Consider the following 21,045-nt stretch of genomic DNA (forward strand, 5'->3'; position numbering starts at 1 on the left):
GGAAGCCTACGCACAATGAGCGTCTTTGGCATTTTCGCTAAGGGCATCTTAGTTATGACTCACTTTATGAGTTGTCACGCCGTGAGCTGGTTGAGGGCCTTCCACACCTGAAGCTAGCTCGAGATGTCTATAAAGCCTGTCAGCTCGAGAAGCAGCACCATACCCCATTTCCTTAGCAGTCTACACATAGAGCTCAGGAGCCCCTTAGATTAATTCACATTGATCTTTGCGGACCGACATCCACTACTGCTTTGAACGGCGCGCTGTACTTCTTTTTGATAGTGGATGATCATTCTCGATACATGTGGATGTACTTCCTCAAGCATAAGTCTGATGCTTTCGCATATTTTTCTGCTTGGGTGCTGCTGGTTCATAACCAGATTGGTCGTCGTGTCGGGTGCATGAGGAGTGATAGCGATGGTGAGTTTATCTCCCACGAGTTTTTCGAGTTTCTATAGAAGCATGGCATTTCTCACCAACTCACCTCTACCAACTCTCCCTCTCAGAATGGAGTCGTAGAGTATAGGAACCGCACAATCATGGAAATGGCACGCTCTATACTGTTCGCAGCAAAGCTTCCTGAGCGCCTTTGGGTCGAGGCTGTTAACACTTCAGTGTACATCCTCAACCGATACCCAACTACTGCTCTTCCTCAGGAGACCCCGTATGAGGCATTTTTTGACTCTTGGCCTATTATTTCCCATTTTAGAGTCTTCGGGTGTCGTGCGTACACACACACGCCTGATGACAAGATAGGTAAGCTTACCACTTCGGATCAGACACGGCCAATGGCCACACCTCTTGATCCTACTGTCCACTTGTCGAAGGATACCCTAGGACAGCCCTTTGATGCACACACCTATCGTTCTATTGTAGGAAAACTTCTTTGGTTAATTCACACTAGGCCAGATTTAGCTTACTCAGTTAGCATACTCAGTCAATATATCACAGCACATAGGATGTCACATTGAATTGCATGTCTTTGTGTGTTGCATTATTTGCGGTGTACTTTTTCTTATGGCTTGACATATGATTCTGGTTTATGTTTGCAAGGGTACACTGATTCTGATTGTGCAGGAGATCCTGATACCCAGCGTTCCCATGGCGGCTACCTTTTTACCTTGGGCACGGCTCCCATTTCTTGGTCCAGTCGTAAGCAAGAGACGGTGGTGGCTTCCACGGCTGAGACTGAGTACTGAACTCTCTTCGATGGCACCACCGAGGCCATCTATCCGAGGAGTTTACTGGCAGCGCTTCATTTTCCATGTGACTCTTCCACAGTTGTCTACTGTGATAACCAGAGTGCCATTGCCCTTGCAGGCAATCCGATCATCACACCACGGACACGGCATGTGAGAGTCCACTTCCACTTTTTCAGAGAGCAGGTTGAGCTAGACACTATTCGCCTAGAGTTTATGCCTTCATCAAATAATTTTGCAGATATCTTGACCAAAGCGGTCAACTGGCCGGTTCTTCAGTACCTGCTACCCAGGATCGGCTTGGGTTCACTCTCCCCTACTTCTTTAGCTTGACGTGGAGAGGATGCTTCCCTCTTACTTTCCCTTCCAATTTGAGAGGGAGCGGCTTCTACTCTTGATCGTGACAATGATGATGTTGGGGGTAAAGGCGCCTCCGCCTAGCTGCCCGTGTATTACTACACTGATAGTCACCACCACTGCACACTGCAAGTGGGAGGCGCCCGTCACCATCACTTTATTCCTTATTCTTTTGGTGACAGTTTGAATAAAGGAAGGCCCGGTCACACATTGTGACAGTCGGAGTTCCCATTTCTTGTCTCTCTCTTTCTTGCTCTTGCTCTCCCCCCATAGCTCTCGAGTCCAAGCTTCGATCCTTCTCTCCCTTTCAACTGGTATCAAAGCTCAACTTCCCGACTCTTGAGCTTGGTTCGTGGCATTCTCAGCTTCCCATCGACTCCCCACTTACATTGGGTCTCCTTCCCGGCAGCCATATCCGACTCCTTTGAGCTCCCATCACTCCCCGGCTTCCCAAGCACCTTCCCGGCCCCTTTGGGCACCCTCAAGGCATTCACACAAAGGTATTTCTTCACTTTTACAGGGTTTACCTCAGTTTTCAGCCCTCTTGAAACAGGGCAGCCATTACACTCCCATCTCTCATTTCATGTGGGCTGCTCTCCCCTTGTTGGAGCTTGTTTGAGGCCGGCCTTGGCTTTAACTGGACCCCTCCGAAGCTTGGCCACCATTTTTTGCAGCCCCAAGACCAGCATTTACAGTTGGCGAAATCACGCAGCCCTCCCATATGTGTCTTCATGATTGACAGTCACAACAGCAACTCTCCCTCTCCATTAGCACTTGGAAAGGCTCCATTTCGGGCATATGAACATGCTTTAATGCTTGATTTTGATGGTTGATGTATTAGCATAGCATTTGGACTGATTTAACACTGTTTTGGGACTGTCATAACAGTCCATAGGCAGTTTATGACAGTGTTACACTGACATTTGATGCTACAGCTTGTTTGGCATTGTCATTTGATGCTCGGTTGGTCCTGTTTGATGCCCGGATGTTAGGGGAATGTATGCCTATTGTTTGGCAACCATTTGGAGCTGATTTTGGTGCTGAAATTCCCAGTTTTGAACAGTAAATCACTGCTGTACACAGTTGGGCTGAAGTCATTTTACTCATGTATGCTTATGCCTATGCTTTTTAGGCTATGTTTTGGGCATATATGGTGATGTATTGACACTTGGGGCTCGACATAGAGCTTGGTTTTGATTCGGGATCGTTGGTTGAGCTTGAGCTCGCTTTGCAAAGCATTTGGATGCTCCATCTTGGTTGTACTTATGACATGTATGTTGCTTATGTCTGACCGGTCTTGACATGCTTAGCCTATGCCATTACTACATGCTAGTCACATCGTTTGGAGCCTATTGCTACTGGAGCTCGGTCTTGGCTTGACCTTGGATACCCGGAGCTTACTTGAGCTATTTATTGGCTTGCCAGAGTTGTATCTTGGGATGTACTTGATGTCTTACATGCTTACGGATGCTACATACGGATGCTCTACCGCCTACATGTTCGGGATGTACTATTAATGTATTGTCTTGGACTTATGTTATTGGCACTGTGTCTTGCCTTGGTTTAAGCTCTTGAGCTCGTACATACTTATGCCACTGGAAGCATTCTTGAATGCTTATCAAACATTGAGTAGGCGGTGCTTTTATGTATTGAGCAGTTACATGCTATTGAGCAGTTACAGACACTTGAGACTTTGGGATTTCTTACCATTTGAGATGATACATTATATGTCTTGGTTCACTGTATGCTTATGAGTTGAGTCTCAGATTTGGATCCGTATCTTTGTGAGCTGACACCTACTTGTGTCAAGTTTTGGTAGTGGCAGGAACACTTTGCCTCGTTGACTGGGGGGTGTGCCTACTCACTGGCAGGTGTTTGTATGACATGTTTGAGTGTTGGATTCATACTTATCGACCGTCATATGCTTATGTTATGCCCGCATATGATGCCAGCTTTGGTCTTGGCAGTATTTGATTGCCTTGGGATCCGATTTTGGCACTGTTAGCTCTCTTTTACTGAAATCTGTAATTTATTACAGCAAGCATATATGTATGGACTGACATGGATTTTTCATGCTGAAACATTATGAAATGATATACTTTCACTAGTACTTGGTGGGCAGCATGTTTGGTTCCACTTTTCTCGCCATTTTACCTCAATTTTGGTGATTTTTTTGTCATTTTCTGCAGTAAACAGCAAGCAGTTTTGAACTGTCTACAGTCTTCCAACCTGCATTATGGCGAGTTCGTCCACTGATCATGCTATTTTCAACATCACTAAGCTTGATGGTACGAATTACTCTTATTGGAAGAGCCAGATTTGGCAGGTGTTGGTGCAGAAATCGTAGATCAAACCTTTGAGGTTGAGCGGGCATCCGCCTGCAACTATGCCAAATGAGGAATGGCTTGAGCTTGATGAGTTATGCAAGTCCACTATTATACTATCTCTCATAGAACAAGTTCATTACAATGTATATGAGGAAGAACAAAGTGCATGGCAGTTGTGGGATAAAATCAAGAATCTCTATGACAAGAAAAGTCCATCGAGTCAGATGTATTGGCTGAAGCAACTTATGAATCTGCGCATGAAGGAGAATGTGACCGTGTTTGCTCACTTGAGCCAGTTCTATGCTATACTCAAGAACTTGACTTCGCAGGACATCACTTTTGCAGAGGTTGTCACTCCTCTTTTCTTACCTGGTACTCTTAATGAGTCATGGAATGTATTCCGCACTGCATTATGTGCCTCTATTGCTATCTTGAAATTATCTCATGTTGAGAGTGCTCTTCTGCAGGAAGAGGTTAACTGTAACAATTTGGATGCCTCTCGTATGTCGCATGCTATGACAGTTAGAGGCAGGAATGATGGATATGAAAAGCATGGCACTGGCACTGGCCGTGGACGGGATTCTCAGAAATCTCGGTCCAAGTCTCGTGGGAAGTCACATAGCAAATCCCGTGACAGGAATGCAGATGTTACTTGTCACCATTGTGGGAAAAAGGGCCATATTAGGCCACAATGCCATGAACTACGCAATGAAAAGTGCAAAGATAAGGGAAAAGACGAAGTGCAGGATAAGTCTTCTAATTGCAGCATAGTGCCTGCAAAGTCCAGTGTTAAAATTGAAGAGATCAATGTTATGCAGCCTAAGGATGTTGATGATGATTATATCTTTGCAGCTTCTTCTAGTGCTTCGCAGATGACAGATATACACTCTATGTATGCACAGTGTTGACTCTTGGACTCAGGTGCGTCCTTTCATGTGACACCTTGCCGAGAGTGGTTTCATTCATACCGTACTGTTTCGGGTTCTGTGCGCTTGGGTGATGACATCTCTCTTGATATTGTGGGCATTGGTGATGTTAGGCTGCAGTTTCCTTCTGGCAGCAGTTTTGTTATGCAGGATGTACGTCATGTACCTGCTTTGACACGCAGTCTCCTATCAGCTGGACGGCTTGATGACGCAGGTTATCATGTATCTTTTGGAGACTCTGCATGGAAGATCACTCGTGGTAGACTTGTGATTGCGAGAGGTGCCAAGGCTGGCAGCCTCTATCCCTTGATTGTATCCGCTTCTTCCCTTCATCATGTTTTGTCTGTGGGTTCTATCCCACATGTATCTCTTTGGCATGCCCGTTTGGGCCATATGTCTTTGAAGGGAATGAAAATGCTTTCTGGTTTGCAGTGCTTACCGCCCCTTGATTATGCATGTTTTAATTCATGTGAGCATTGTCTTTATGGCAGGCAGACTAGGTCTACGCATAAGAAGTCTGGTAGGCTACGCATGAGTGAGCCCTTGGCATTGGTACATTCAGATGTCTGTGGGCCCATGCCTTGTCAGTCTATGGGTGGTGCAAAGTATTTTGTTACGTTCATAGATAATTTTTCACGAAAAGTTTGGGCTTATCCCATTAAGCTGAAATCCGATGTCTTTGCTATATTTCAAAGATGGCTTGCATTGGTTGAGAACCAATCTGGATATAAGCTAAAATGCATAAGGACAAATAATGAGGGTGAGTATGTCTCACATGCTTTTGAGCAATTATGTGATGAGAGGGATATTAAGCGTCAGTTGACCGCCCCCTACACCCCCCCCAGAATGGTTTGGCTGAGCGGATGAATAGAATCATCCACGAGCGCGTACGTAGTATGCTTAGCCACACAGGCCTACCACAGAGCTTTTGGGCTGAGGCAGTTAGTGCAGTTGTGCATGTCATAAACAGATCACCTTCTAGTGGTTTGGATTTCTAGGTTGCAGAGGAGGTATGGACTAGAAAACCTCCCTCTTATGCGCATCTCCGTGTCTTTGGATGTGAGGCATTTTGCCATGTGCCCAGGGACAAGAGAAGTAAGCTGGATCCTAAGAGTGTCAAATGCATTTTCCTTGGTTATGGGGATGCAGGCGAGATGGGTTACCGACTCTGGGATCCGCAGGCGCGGAAAGTCATCCGGAGTCATGATGTAGTCTTCCATAAAGACAAGATGCATCGGCAGCCTGAGAGAGTTGTTGAGATCCACAAGGTCATATTTCAAGAGGAGCCGAGAGCTCCCGCACAGCCAATTGGACAGCCTACAGCTGCAGTAGATGCTCATGGTCAGGGTGTTGAACAGGCAGCTGGGCAGGCAGCAGAGCATGGAGTGAGACGGTCTACTAGAGACAGACGTCCACCTGATAGATTTCAGCCCTCAATGCATTATGTCTTGGTTACAGATGCAGGAGAACCTTTCACTTATGATGAGGCTATGGGAAGGGGTGACAGTCACTCCTGGGAGAGGGCTATGCAGTCTGAGATAGACTCCTTGCATAAAAATGACACTTGGGATTTGATTTCCTTGCCTACGGGCAAGAAGGCTTTGCCATGCAAGTGGATGTACAAGCTGAAAAGTACCCCTAGACACCCCAAGCCGGCATACAAGGCTAGATTGGTAGCAAAGGGTTCTAAGCAGGAGCATGCTGTGGACTTTGATGAGGTCTTTTCTCCTGTGGTTAAGATGACCACCCTGCGCTTAGTCTTGGCTTTGGTTGCTCAGCTTGACTTGGATTTATACCAGATGGATGTTAAGACGGCTTTCTTACATGGGGACTTGCATGATGAGATTTATATGGAGCACTAAGGGCTTTGCAAAACCTAGCAGGGAGCACCTAGTGTGCAAATTGAAGAAAAGTCTTTATGGCTTGAAACAGGCACCTAGGGAGTGGTATCATAAGTTTGATGCCTTTATGCAATCACAAGGCTATAGCAGGAGTGCTATGGATCCGTGTCTTTACACAAAGAAAGCCAGTGATGGTTCTTTCTTGATTTTGATACTCTATGTGGATGATATGCTAATAGCAGGGAAAGCTCATGATAAGCTAGATGCTCTTAAGGCTCAGCTCAAGAAGAGCTTTGAGATGAAATATCTGGGATAGGCCGCTCACATACTTGGTATGCGCATTAGACGCGACAGGCATCAGGAACTCCTCTACTTGTCACAGAGAGATTACATTCATAAAGTCCTTGAGCACTTCCATATGCAGGATGTAAAGCCTATTGGTTATCCATTGCCTTCTTATGTGAAGGTATCACAGGCTGATTGTCCGCAGACAGATGAGCAGAGGGCCGAGATGGCCAAGATTCTCTATGCATCCGCAATGGGCAATCTTATGTATGCCATGATAGCCACTCGTCCAGATATTGCCTTTGCAGTTGGTGTTATGGCACGCTATGGATGCCGTGAAGGGTATCATAAGATACCTGAAGGGCACTGCAGATATATGCATATACCATGGCAACCAGGATACAGGAGTCGTGGGGTATACTGACTCTGATTATGCAGGACATGCAGATAGTAGGAAGTCCACTTCTGGCTATGTATTCACATATGCTGGAGGTGCTGTTTCTTGGATGTCCAGGGTGCAGAAATGCACGGCCCTTTCTACTACAAAGGGCGAGTATGTTGCAGCCACTGAGACTTGCAAAAAGGCCATTTGGTTGGGTCGTTTGGTTGCTGACCTTGGTATTGATGCCATCCCTGCACTGCATTCGGATTCTATGAGTGTTTTTCAGTTAGCCAAGAATCCGGTCTTCCATGCGAAGACGAAACACATTGAGGTGAGGTATCACTTCATACGTGGGGTCCTTGAGGACAAGTCTATTGATCTTGTCAAGATCTCGACTGACTAGAATCCTGCAGATCTGCTCACGAAAAGCCTCTCTATAGAGCGCTTTGCCTTCCTCAGGAGGTTGATGTGCATGGGATAAGATGACGTCTTTCCTCATCCTGTTGTACATGTGTACATGTTGTACTGTCTTTTTTTTCTTTTTCTTTTCACTCCTCACTAGGGCAGATTCGCCTTTAAGTGGGAGGTTGTTGGGAGTAAAGGCGCCTCCGCCTAGCCACCCGTATATTACTACACTGACAGTCACCGCCACTGCACACTGCAGGTGGCGGACGCCCGTCACCATCACTTTATTATTTATTCTTTTAGTGACAATTTGAATAAAGGAAGGCCCGGTCACACATTGTAACGGTTGGAGTTCCCATTTCTTATATCTCTCTTTCTTGCTCTTGCTCTCCCGCCATAGCTCTCGAGTCCAAGTCAGTCACCGCCACTGCACACTGCAAGTAGCAGGCACCCGTCACCATCACTTTATTCTTTATTCTTTTAGTGACAGTTTGAATAAAGGAAGGCCCGGTCACACATTGTGATGGTTGGAGTTCCCATTTCTTGTCTCTCTCTTTCTTGCTCTTGCTCTCCCGCCATAGCTCTCGAGTCCAAGCTTCGATCCTTCTCTCTCTTTCAGATGATGCTTACACTTTTTAGACATTACATTCACTTATTCTTTTATATTGTATTATGGGCATTTGCAACTTCATCCGCACCATCAAGATAACCTGATTGTAAAAGGGCACTTGGACAAGTGAACAATTCCCCTGCGAGGGCACTGTTCCAGTGGCACCATTCCATAGCATATTGCATGAGCATGACATCTTGTATCTCTCTTTGCATTATCCCATGCATTGGCATTCTGTTCAAGTAAACATGCATCTGTACGCATTTATCCCTTTTCGATCTTTTGGAGTGGTCGACTCTAGGATCCACCATATTCGTAGCATAACACATGGTAGTTCTCCTAACGGCAGTTTCCCTACCCTTGCTTGCTTGATTTGCTTGTCTTGCTAAGCCCACCATCCTCTCTTTTTTTGCATTTCCACATATTCACCACATGATTGGCACATACACACACTTGTTCTCATCCTTAGACACTTACACTAGTCAGTGCGAGGGATTGGTTTGCTAGTTTTGTGCTTGACTTGGGTTTAAAACTCTCTTTATCTTTTCCTATCTGTCACTTAATCGGCCGCTGCCCCTATATTACTTATGTATTTTCAAAACATTTATACATTTTTATTTTATTTTTTAAAACAAGTCCATTGATTCCATCCGCCTTTGTAGGACTTGGTAGGCCCTTGGGCAGCCACCGAGCACCCTTGGTCTAATGCCCTAGCCTCTTTGGGGTGATCACTTGGGCTCCCTTGATAAGATAACCATCGTCTCTGTAGTCTTGGTAGGCCACTGGGTAACCAACGTGCACCCTTTGTTCGATGCCCTGGCTGCTTTGGGATAAGACGCCTTGGGATAAATCAAAATTTAGACTAGCCTACTTTTCTCGCCCTATTTTGGGCCTGAGAGGGGGTGTTGTGCTCTTAGCCACTTAAACAGCCCCAAAACATGCTTATTTTAGGCTTATTTTAGCCAAAACCCTATTTTGGGCCTAAGAGGGAGCGGATCGAGAGTTAAGTGGGAGAGGATCTAGAACCCTAATTTTCTATTAATTGGCAGCCAGCCCTCCACCCTTCCTTGAATCTCGTTTTTGCAGGTTTCAGGTGTTATCAGCTTGCTGCCCACACCCCGTTTGCGGAGGACATCTCGGCCCTTGCTGTCCATCACTGTTCCCTACAGTCTGGCGCCTATTTCCAGCCCTCCGCACATTGATTGCTGTTGTTTCTGCTTGGTGAATGACTGCTGATCATCTGCATTGCTATCGTACAGCCTGCCACGTCAGCAAACAGCTGCATTTGCAGGCCCCAATTGCCACCCTGACAGTTTTCTCTCTTCTCATGCAGTCGCTGCAGTTTTTCTCTCTCCTATAGGTTGTCGTCCCTGCATTTTTAGTCTTTCTCTCACCTGCAGGATGTCTTGCCTAAGTTTTTAGTCTTTCTCTCACCTGCTGCCTGCGTTCTTAGTCTTTCTCTCACTTGTTGGCTGCAGTTTTTCTCTCCTGCAGGCTGACCTGCCTGCGTTTTTAGTCTTTCTCTCTCCTCACTATTGTCTGCATCAGATCCAACTTCTCACTGCTGCGTTTGCTGGTGTTCGACATCCGGAGGCTGCCTTGCTGCGATTCGGGATCCGTTCGGAATAGGACACACTCTCTAGCTCATTACCCCTGCCTTGATCCTTGAGATACAGGAGTTCGAGGTTCAGTATTCATTCATTGTATAGTGTGTTTGCTACATGAGCATCGTATTATTAGTAGTCATATCATTTCATTTATTAACTGTGTTCATAGTCTGAGTTACCCTAACCCTAACCCTAACTGTGTTCTTTTATTTGTCTGTGCTTTGTCGTACAGTTTCTGTTTATACTTTTGTGTTAGGGTATTTTCTTTACAAGCACTACCTCATAAGAGCCCCTTGGGGCAACAAAGATTTCTTCCACAAAATCCCGTGCAATATGCAATGCAACCATTGATGGATCTAGGAAGGCCCCGGAATCATGTCAATGAAGAAGAGGATGACCCCTCTTTCATAAAAGTCTGAAAAAGAGCGCAACATGTTCTTAGTATCCACAATGGCATCCAACACGTCCTCTTTGTATTGATCCAGAAAGGATTCCAGATTGTATTGAACATATTCACCCAACAACATATTGGCAAACTCGAACAGATGTTCTCAATCCAAATCCTAGGAATCATCAATAAGCGAAGTAACCTACATATAAGAGCATGCTTGATTCTCAAACTATAGAGGGACTTCAGAATCCACCATAACGGCATCAGGGGTGTGCTTGTTGTGTTTGCTTGGAGGCTCAACCTCAAAGCATGGCGGCACCTCTAGACAAGGTGTCATCATTTCAGTACAAGGAACCATTTCTTCTACCTCCTCCATACTTTGAGTCAAGCCCCAAAGCCTTCATAACCTAATCGATGGAGGTAATATTCAACTCTGACATGGCCAATACCTCACTTGCAGGCCTCCCTCCCTCCCCCCCCCCTCTCTCTCTCTCTCTCTCTCTCTCTCTCTCTCTCTCCATTCGATCTGTGTGTGTGTGTGTGTGTGTGTTGCTACACACAAAGGCAGTGTATGCTAGGTGTGTTTTTTTGGCGAGCTTGCTAAGGCGAGCTTCTCAACCATGGAAGTAGGTAGGCGAGATTTTAGGTCAAATGACTCTAAGACAATATTCAATTGAGGTTACTCATGTTGGTGTACTAAGCCCTTGTGAGCCATCCAAGACCTGTGTCATCCATGAAGCTTGGATTACGAAGGTCATAAATCAATGTTGCTTGTAAATGAGAACTTGCAAATATGATCAAACACAGTTCATACTAGAGCAACCAAATATGTTTGGTTGCAAACTTTACATGATCTTGTTAGCAAATATTAGTCAGCTCATGGTGTGAGTCTGTGTGCAGAGGCTGGGCATTTTATGTAGCATTTTATGTAGTATTTTATGGCGCATTTTTGTGGCCATTTATGATGTACTTTTAGCATTTATTGTTGGCCGACCTGCATTTTATGCTCCCCACTTTTGTGGCTATTTATAGGGCTCCTCCTCCACAGTCTTTGGTGCTTCAGCCATCAGTGGAGATCCTTCTGGGAGAGAGGAGCCGGTGCTGAGGAGCCCACGCAGCCAGTGACTCACCGTTGTATGCTGTTGTCTCGTGTTTGATATGGATTCCATTTCCCGAGCATACATCTGAGTTCTCATCTGTCTACTGTGTTCATTCTTTCTTTCTATTTTCTGTCTTGTGTTTCAGCATTTATTTCAGCATATTCTTTACGCTTCCATTGCTGCACCACTTTTGACATGGTATCAGAGCTCAGGCTGCAACCTATTTGTGCTGTGTTTTCTTGCTGATTTCAGGATTTACACCCTTCTTGCTGATCAGCCAGCTGTCCTTCCTGCTGGCGACTGCTGATTTGCTGCTGGCGACAGTGTTTCAGCATTTGCATTTTGCGTTTTTCTGGATAGATTTGCGTTTATTGCTGTTCCACTCTTTGCTGCCCGTGTTTCCTTCATCAAACTGCTGGCAACAGTCTTTAGCCCCTGTTTATTCAGTTTGCAGCCTGTGTTTTGCTGTTTACAGCATTATTTTTGCCTGTTTTTCTGATTATTCAGGCCGTTTTTGCTGTTTTTGGTAGTTTTTGACTGATTTTTTCACTTTGTGTAGCAGCTTTTGGCTTATTCTGGTCAGCCTTTGGGTTATATTGCATGTGAACTCACTATTTTTGGTGTTTTTGGTTGCGTTTTGGCTGTGCTCACTCTCCAAACGACCTTCTTTTCTTCTACTTCTCTTTTCTACCTCCTCCAGATGGCCCCTCCGTGCACCTCAAGTGAAGATAAGTTACATGGACCTGATTATCTCACATGGAGTGCTGTCATGAAAGCTTGGTTTGTGCAGAAGCGGCTATGGTACATCGTCTGTGGAGCTCTTGCTCGACCTCTCCGTCCTTTTCCTCTTCCTGAAGACTTTGATGAGGACAACCATGAGAAAGCGGTGCTCACATGGGACTCGGACGATGCCCGTGCTTACTCGGCGTTGCTTCGGTGTATTTCTAAAGCGGTCTTACCGGCGGTTACCTCCTGTAGGACGTCTCCTGAAGTATGGCAAACCAACAACACCTGAAAATAGAGAAGACTCATAGCAGCTCTCTGTGTAATGTCACCTATGTCATTCAAGACATACAAAGCCAATCTGCCAAACATGTCTCTGAACATGTGACCATGGAGTTCCTGCCTTTGGCCAAACCACCAAAGTGTCCCCTCATGTGAGCTCCAGACGAAAGCCTCTCGCTCTCTGTCAAGAAGAACAGCTCATCATGAACCCAGAAATCAACACCAGTCTCTAGGATTTCACTGCCAGATATTGTCGATGCGTCAGGGACGTCCCTCTCTGGAACCTGTGCACCTGTATCAAAATATAGATGAGGCACTGCAGCCCCATCAACATCCGCTCACACTCCCTCTCTGGCATAAGAGAGTCGTGAGGGATGACCTCATCACCACCACTAGAAAGCAGTCGAGGAAGGGGCAACCAAGCCCTTCCCGCGATCCGAAGAAGAGGATCCCTTCCGCGCCTTGGACTTTCCCTTGGTCGGAGGATCGGAGTCGGAGTCTGATGAAGGAGAGGACTCATCGGTAGAGTCAACATCCCGCTTCGTCTTCTGCTCCTTCCTGGAAGCCACTAACTTCTTGCAGTCCTTCCGCAAATGTCCCTTCTTGCCACAGTGGTAACACTGGGCCTTCAACTTCTTCTTCCCGTCACCCCTCTCTAAAGCTACATAAGCCTCACCTCCATAATGTGCCGGAAGCCGCCCCTGTAATCTCAAGGATGCCTCATGCTCAAGAAGCATCGAGGTCATATGTGTAAAACTGACAGGAGTCGATGATGTCTATGCCCGCAAAGCATTGGCCACTCCATCAAACTCCGGGGGGAGCTTGTAGAGGACCGTCCCGACAAGATGCACCTTGGGAAGAGCAGATTGCATGTGCCGAAGCTGGTCCTGTACCTGCGTAACACGAAGAAGAAAAGACTGAATAGTATCTTTCGGCTCAAACTTCATCTGCTGGAGCTGGCCATAAAGTGTGACGGCCCGCATGGTGGAAGGTGCCTCGTACATCTGCTGCAACTTGTCAGAAGTGGTGCAGCAATGGAAGCGTAAAGAATATGCTGAAATAAATGCTGAAACACAAGACAGAAAATAGAAAGAAAGAATGAACACAGTAGACAGATGAGAACTCAGATGTATGCTCGGGAAATGGAATCCATATCAAACACGAGACAGCAGCATACAACGGTGAGTCACTGGCTGCGTGGGCTCCTCAGCACCGGCTCCTCTCTCCCAGAAGGATCTCCACTGATGGCTGAAGCACCAAAGACTGTGGAGGAGGAGCCCTATAAATAGCCACAAAAGTGGGGAGCATAAAATGCAGGTCGGCCAGCATTTAATGCTGGTCGGCCAGCAATAAATGCTAAAAGTACATCATAAATGGCCACAAAAATGCGCCATAAAATACTGCATAAAATGCTACATAAAATGCCCAGCCTCTGCACACAGACTCACACCATGAGCTGACTAATATCTGCTAACAGATCTATGCTTGATTATCTAGAAAGAACCTTACCCCCATGTATTAAAATGAAACAATGAAAATGAATTGTGGAGAAACCATAATAATAAAGAATGACCATTTCATCAGAGATAATGATAAAAGGTATCCATTGAAGAGGACCCTTACCATTATTGTGTGCAATAAGCTCCACATACACATTATGCTCCTCGTGTGTCACCAAGGAGGACTCGTGCTACAAGGTTCCCCTTGGCTTTTTGGAAGTTGCCTCCTTGCTCATGTGATATGAATATTCTTGGACTAAAACCCACAATCCCATGGATCTAATGTTGTCTTCATTGGGGAGCGTTTATGGGGAACATTTATGGAGAGCTTCAAAAACCTTGAAAATCACCCACCACATGAAATTAGAACGATCCATGACAATAGTGTGCTACAAGGATGCATACTAAGATTATATGCATGAGGTGATCCATGTAGACATGTGGACTCTCTCTCTCTCTCTCTCTCTCTCTCTCTCTCTCTCTCTCTCTCTCTCTCTCTCTCTCTCGCGCGCGCGCGCTTGAAGCTTGCCACCTGGCATGCCCATGCCACCCATCTCACTACTCCATAGAACCATGAACATGTCCACATTGTCATGGCTTGACCCTTGGACCCAACAACACTAGATCGCTTGTGACAATGTTGTCCTGATCCCACAAGTATGCAGCACGGAACCCACACAAGTAACATGGTTCGCGGGCATGCAGCACCCGTCGCATCTTGAACACGCAACAGAAGCCAACTCGCAAGATATGCCAAGAAGATGCCATCGTGTCACAGCATGCACCCTCCGCGTCATGTCGCATCACGAGCCATCACGCCCTTGATATCCCTCCCATGTCGCGGCTCACTCACAGCACGCGTAACGCATTTGTCTAACTTGCACATGGGTAACTTGGTGCTTGGAGTTGTCAGATCACGCCACAAAAGAGTTCCGGGCTCACAAAGATTCACTTTCAACCATCTTGAACCACGACGCCATGGGTCAATCCCACCTCTCCTCAAAAAAAAGTTGTGTCGACTTGAACTTGGAGCAGGGGGCCTAGCTGCCTCGCTCAAAATGAGAACCCTACACGCCGGGAGGCAAAAACGATGGTTGCTCCATGAGGCACAGCCACAATGGAGGAGGGGGGGGACATGGGGTTGCCCAAGCCTCACACTCCATTGCCTCATACCGGGTCACATGGGGTTTCCTAAGCCTCACACTCCCTTCCCTCATACCGACGCAGTATGAGGGAAGGGATGGTGAGCCTTGGGGGTCGGTATGAGGGAAGGGAGTGTGAGGCTTGGGCAACCCCATGTCTCCCCCCCGCCCCCTCCATGGTGGCCATGCCTCATGGAGCAACCATCGTTTTTGCCTCTCGGCATGTAGGGTTCTCATTTTGAGTGAGACAGCCAGGTCCCCCTACTCTGAGTTCAAATTGACACAACTTTTTTTTTAGGAGAGGTGGGATTGACCAAAGCGTGATCTTCGACCACGGCGCCACAGGGGCGACACGGGTCAATGATGGTTGAAAGTGGATCCTTGTGAGCCTGAAACTCTTTCATGGCATGATCCAGCAACTCCAAGCGCGAAGTTACCAATGTGCGAGTTAGACAAACATGTTATGCATACTGTGAGTGAGCCGCGACGCAGGAGGGATATTAAGAGCATAATGGCCCATGACGCGACACGACACGGAGGGTGCATGTTGTGATGTGATAGCGTCTTGGCATATCTTGCGAGTTGGATTCTGTTGGGTGTTCAAGATGCGACACAATGTTACGTGCCCGCGAACCATGTTACTTGGGCAGGTTCCGTGCTGCAGACTTGTGGGACCAGGACAACATCCTCACATCGCTCAAATCCATCAAAACCACCATTGCATTCCTAGCAGCCTCCTTCAACCCTATCAATGTTGTATTTGTTGGCTACAAAACCATTAAGAGGCAGCCACATAATATCTTCCACCTCAAGATGAGCTAGTGATGATAGGTGGACACATGAAGACGATGGACTCCTATGCCATGATGAGGGACTCATTGTTCTACTTTCAACATGCATAGATAGGCTAACTCTAGGAGGTTTGGAAGGCAATGAGGCCATGGGTCAATATGGACATGGAATATCTAGATTATCTAGATACAAAGGTCATGTTATACAATATGGTCATAACAATGGTGAAGGTTAGGGCAGGGGATACTTTGAATATTACAATGCTAGCGTATGTCTATGAGGGTCAAGATACCATGGGTGGACATTGCCCAGGGCATACCAGGGTATGTCTATGAGGAGGTTGAGACACAATTGGTGAGGTTGAGCAACAGGATGGCCACAATAGACCCCCATGATGCAAATTGTATACTAGGATCCTCCTCCACCATCTCACAAGAAATGCAGAATGCCATGCTAGCAGGCATTTAAGACATGGTGCTAGTTGGGGGGTTGTTAATCTAAAGAAGATCTCTTCTCACACACACACACACACAGAGTTGTTAAGCATATATATAAATAAAGAAATGGTTCAATGAACTTGGGGAGGAGGACTAGTGGGTGGAGTATGAGGAGGGTTGCCCTCCTCTTGCACTGGTGTGGATATGACAAAATGGCACAACTTGGTAATGTTCTAATTGAAGATGATTGTTAAAAAGTGCAAGCTTGCCTCTATGAAGGTGGGATTGGGGTCCATCTTGGCCTCAAGGGTGATGGTGCACATGGAGGGATCAAATGACACAACATGGACATTAGCCAATTAGCCACACAGACCAAAATTACCACGCTATGATTTTGTGGAAGCGACCTCACACATGTACAGCACTACTGTGCGAGATGCATTGAGGGAGCTAGACACACAGGCCTCTCCGGATGAGTTTACAGGACAGTTGGCCGAGATAATACACACTTCAGCAGCATACGCTTTCCCGCACACTACACCGTCAGATAAACCTCCACGAGGTAATGCCCCACAGAATGGCTGGTATGATGATGAGTGCAGAGAGACACGAGCACATTTTCAGCGAGAGATGGCACTTGGCATATGTACACATAAGCATGCTCGAACACTCTTCAGATGGTTGGTACGCAAAAAGAAGCGGGAATACCTGAGCATACTAGAAACAGAAATGTATTCCATGTTCTTGGGGCAGGACAGCAAGAGAGCATGGAAAAAGATGCACGAGAACCAGCCACCCCTACAAATTACTAGACCGGATGATTGGCATGGATATGCTTGCACACTCTATGATATTCCTGGCCAAGAGCCTATGCCACTCCCCTCAACCTCAAGACCAGCAAATTGCAGATTTTTTACATTAAAAAAAGTGAGGAATGCCATATGGAAACTGAAAAATGGAAGAGCCCAAGATCATGAGGGTTTAGTGGCTGAACACTTCACGCATGCCTGTGATATTCTGGCACCAACACTGGCTCACATCTTTAATAGGGCAGTTTGTGAGGGATTTCCAACCTGTTGGTCAGACCATATTATTGTGCCGCTCTTTAAGAGTGGAGACCCCGCGCTACCTAGTAACTACCGAACTATCATGATTGGACACATGCTGGCCAAGATATATGGCTCTATCGTGGAACAAGCATTGAGTGAATGGGCCGAGATGCATGGCCTGAGGTCAAAAGGCCAGGCTGGCTTCAGGAGGGGATATACAACTCTAGACCATATCTTTACGTTGAGGGCAATCATTGAAGAAGGCAAGGCGTTCAAGAAAAAGATCTATTGCTGTTTTGTGGACTTTCGCAAGGCCTTTGACACAGTGCCACGTGCTAGACTCATGAGAAGAATGCAAAACATTGATGTGCTCATAGAGATACAATGGAGTATCTATGCCCTATATGAGACAGTGACAGGCAGAGTACGAACACTTGAGGGCATCTCAGATACAGTCAATAGCACCATTGGGGTGAAACAAGGCTGTCCACTTTCACCGACACTTTTTGGGCTGTATATAGATGAACTTTCAGAATATGTGGATAGGACTGGTGGGGCCGGAGCCAACCTAGCTGGAGTGTTGATACCATTATTGCTTTATGCCGATGATATTGTACTTATATCTGACTCACCTGAGGGACTAAATAGACACTTGGATGCATTATCAGCTTTTTGCAGAGATAGAGATCTTAAGGTGAACCTTGGGAAAACTAAAGTTATGGTATTTAACACTTCAGCTGCTTGGGTGACAAGAGCTGAGCACTAGTTTACTTTTGATGGAGAGCTAGTGGAGATGGTTAGGCAGTATGTCTATTTGGGGGTCACATTGAAGGGACCACAGTTCTCTTGGAGAGAGACATCAGAGGCTCGTTTGGCAAAAGCATATGCAGCCTTAGGTGCATTGGAGAGGCAATGTGCTCACATACAATTTCATGAGCCGCGCACCAAACTGTGGCTTTTTGACACCCTGGTTACACCCACACTCCTATATGGGGCAGCTATTTGGGGTCCAAGTCTCTTTCACATGAGGAGACAGCCTTTGGGAGACCATGATGGACCAGAGAAGGAATACTATGACAGATGGGAGCATATGGAAAGACCACTGGTCATGATGATCTCACGCATGATACAAGTGAAGAGCTCGACCCCACATGAGATTATCAGAGTTGAGTTGGGAGCATCACCCATGGTGGTGGCTGAGGCCTTGGTCCAGGCAGTGACTTTCATACATAGACTATGGGAGCTCCCCCAAGATAGATACCCACGGCTAGCCCTGGCCTCTTCTAGACAACTAGCAGCAGATGGTGACAGACACTGTTGGTATACTCAGATGAGTACATGGATGAGTCTACATGGGCTGCAGATTGACAGACTACCCCCCTTTAACTATAGCCTGGATTGCCCTACACTTGACCTAAGCCGATCAGAGCTAAACCATGTGATCAGAGCAGACATACTGAAGTTAGATACGGAGAAGACCTGGATCCGAACCCCCTCCCCCCATGGCACGAGGATGGCACACTACCAGACCCACTTCCTTCAGGTATCTGAGGATGGTTTCATCACCCGACCCAATTACATGGACACACAGCTGCCTCATGGACTATGCACAGTTATTGGTCAGATCCGCACCTCATCCCACCACCTAAGGATTGAGACAGGCAGATGGGAGGGTATACAGACAGAAGAATGCATATGCCCACTATGCGACAGAGAGCCAGAGACAGAGGAACACTACATTTGCCGATGCACTGTATATTATGACATACGAGGTAGATACCACTGTCTATTTCGAGAGGGTTTTGGACCCCTGAGACAAATCATGCAGTTTGAGGATCAGAGATGCTTGGGATTTTTCCTCTTGGAGCTCCAGAGGCACAGAGCAACAATTCTACGAAGTAGGAGGCCCCCACAGCTCGGCTCACATAGACAGAGAGCAGTCACTGACTTTTTCACTAATACACGACAGAGTATGGTAGATACCACTACTACTGCCACACAGCCTACAAGAGTACATCATTGGACCTCATCTTCTGTAGGTGTCCCTTTGGATAGAGCAGTGGCACTTAGCCGGTCTAGGCGCCCACATCCACCCAGACGAAGGCCTAGACATCCACACCACAGACAAATTAAAGCCATCATTGAGCGCCACATGAGACAGATGCCGAGACGCCTCAGCCATGCAGAGATACACCTCCCTAGAGAACAGACATATCTTTGATGGAGAGTTTTCCTTTCTCTACTCTCACTTTCAGATCACTAACATGTTTCCCTTTTATAGGACACTATTTCATTCTTTTTCAGTCTTATAGGCATGTTTTTCAACTTTTTCTCGTTCCAGATGAGAAACACACCATCATTGTATGTACTGCTTTGGTCTCATAGGCCACATTGGCCTTTTAGAGACGTTAATATACTCTCTCTCTCTCTCTCTCTCTCCAAGTTTTTTCTCTCTTTATTCTGATTGATGATCAATGTTGCTAATGCTACTTCAAATTGTTTAATGAAAGTCTAAGGTCAAAGATAATTTTTGTTATTGGTATCAAGTAATTATGTAACTGACCTAAATTAATAATTGAATCATTTTAGTTTTTGAAATTTGATAATGGAGGTAATGATGATGAGGATTGAACTCTCCTTGTCTAGTTCGAAATAGGTTGAAAGTATTACGTTGAGATACATACTAGGGTTGGTGGCGGTGATGAGGTCCACATTCTCAAAGAAGTTGACATTACAGCTCTAGCACTGGTAATAGCCGTTCATGGCATAGGAGGCTTGTGTGGCAAGGGTTGAAGCAGGGCTAGCTAGGCTCAATGGCCAACCAATTGGCCACCCCTCCTCACACACATTGTTGTGGCCAAACTAAGCAACACTCCCCAATGGACCTCTCACCACTAACTACTACCATTGACCCCAAGAAACTGTTGATGACAATAGTTGCTAGCAGCTGCCACATCAACCTTCCGTGATAAACCTGCATTGTGGCTAGCTGAAAAATTGTGAAGCTACATGTAAGCCTATCACATGTACACACTAGCAAGACAGTAGAGTGTATCAAGCACGATGGCTTCATCACCATTATGCCACAATAGTTCTCCATGGGAGTGCACAAAACCTCATGGACATATGAGATCGAATGTATCATCGGGAGTTTGGCTGCTAAAAATTAGGCTCCATCAAGAGACTCCAACAACTTTCAGCACAACTCGCAACTAGCGGCTAACAATACCTCATAGACCATATAATAGCTAGTAGGGCAAGGGCACCTCTACAAGTGCCGAAATGGTCTGCGCTAGGGCACCTCTACCAACTACTTAAGAACATAATGTTCGTCAATCATGGCCAGCAGCTCGAATCGAATGACGACGAGTAATAGCTTGAACTTGACGACTATATGTGGCAGCTTAGGCAGCTCAAGCTCAATGGCTGAGTGGCAACTCAAATGTGGCAGCATTGGGTGGCACAGGCAAATGAACGGGCTTCTTCAAACTCCTACCCTATCATGCTTGGAGGGTGCGCCACGAAGGCCCGGTGAGTGGGGCCCCTAGGGCCTACCAACATAGGTAACAGTTCGCGGCCTCCAGGTGGGATAGAATGATGGAGGGGTAGTTGAGGTTGGAGATGGGCCAGCGAGCATGCAAGGCAAGCAAAGGCAAGGTCGCTACTGAGGTTGGCGAGGGCAGACCAGTTA

General features: G+C 46.4%; 1 protein-coding gene and 1 pseudogene across 1 annotated transcript in view; one reads left to right on the top strand and one right to left on the bottom strand.

The window, feature by feature from the left end:
- Nucleotides 1-21,045, bottom strand: part of MED6 (RNA polymerase transcriptional regulation mediator-like protein) — a 113,170-nt gene that overhangs the window by 43,003 nt on the left and 49,122 nt on the right. The gene's annotated exons all lie outside the window — the stretch shown is intronic.
- LOC148027804 (uncharacterized) lies at nt 17,698-19,575 on the top strand (annotated as a pseudogene).

This window comes from Lygodium microphyllum, chromosome 12 (genome assembly GCF_053477565.2).
Source record: "Lygodium microphyllum isolate KBCC chromosome 12, Lygodium_microphyllum_v1.1.10, whole genome shotgun sequence".
Taxonomy (NCBI): domain Eukaryota; kingdom Viridiplantae; phylum Streptophyta; class Polypodiopsida; order Schizaeales; family Lygodiaceae; genus Lygodium; species Lygodium microphyllum.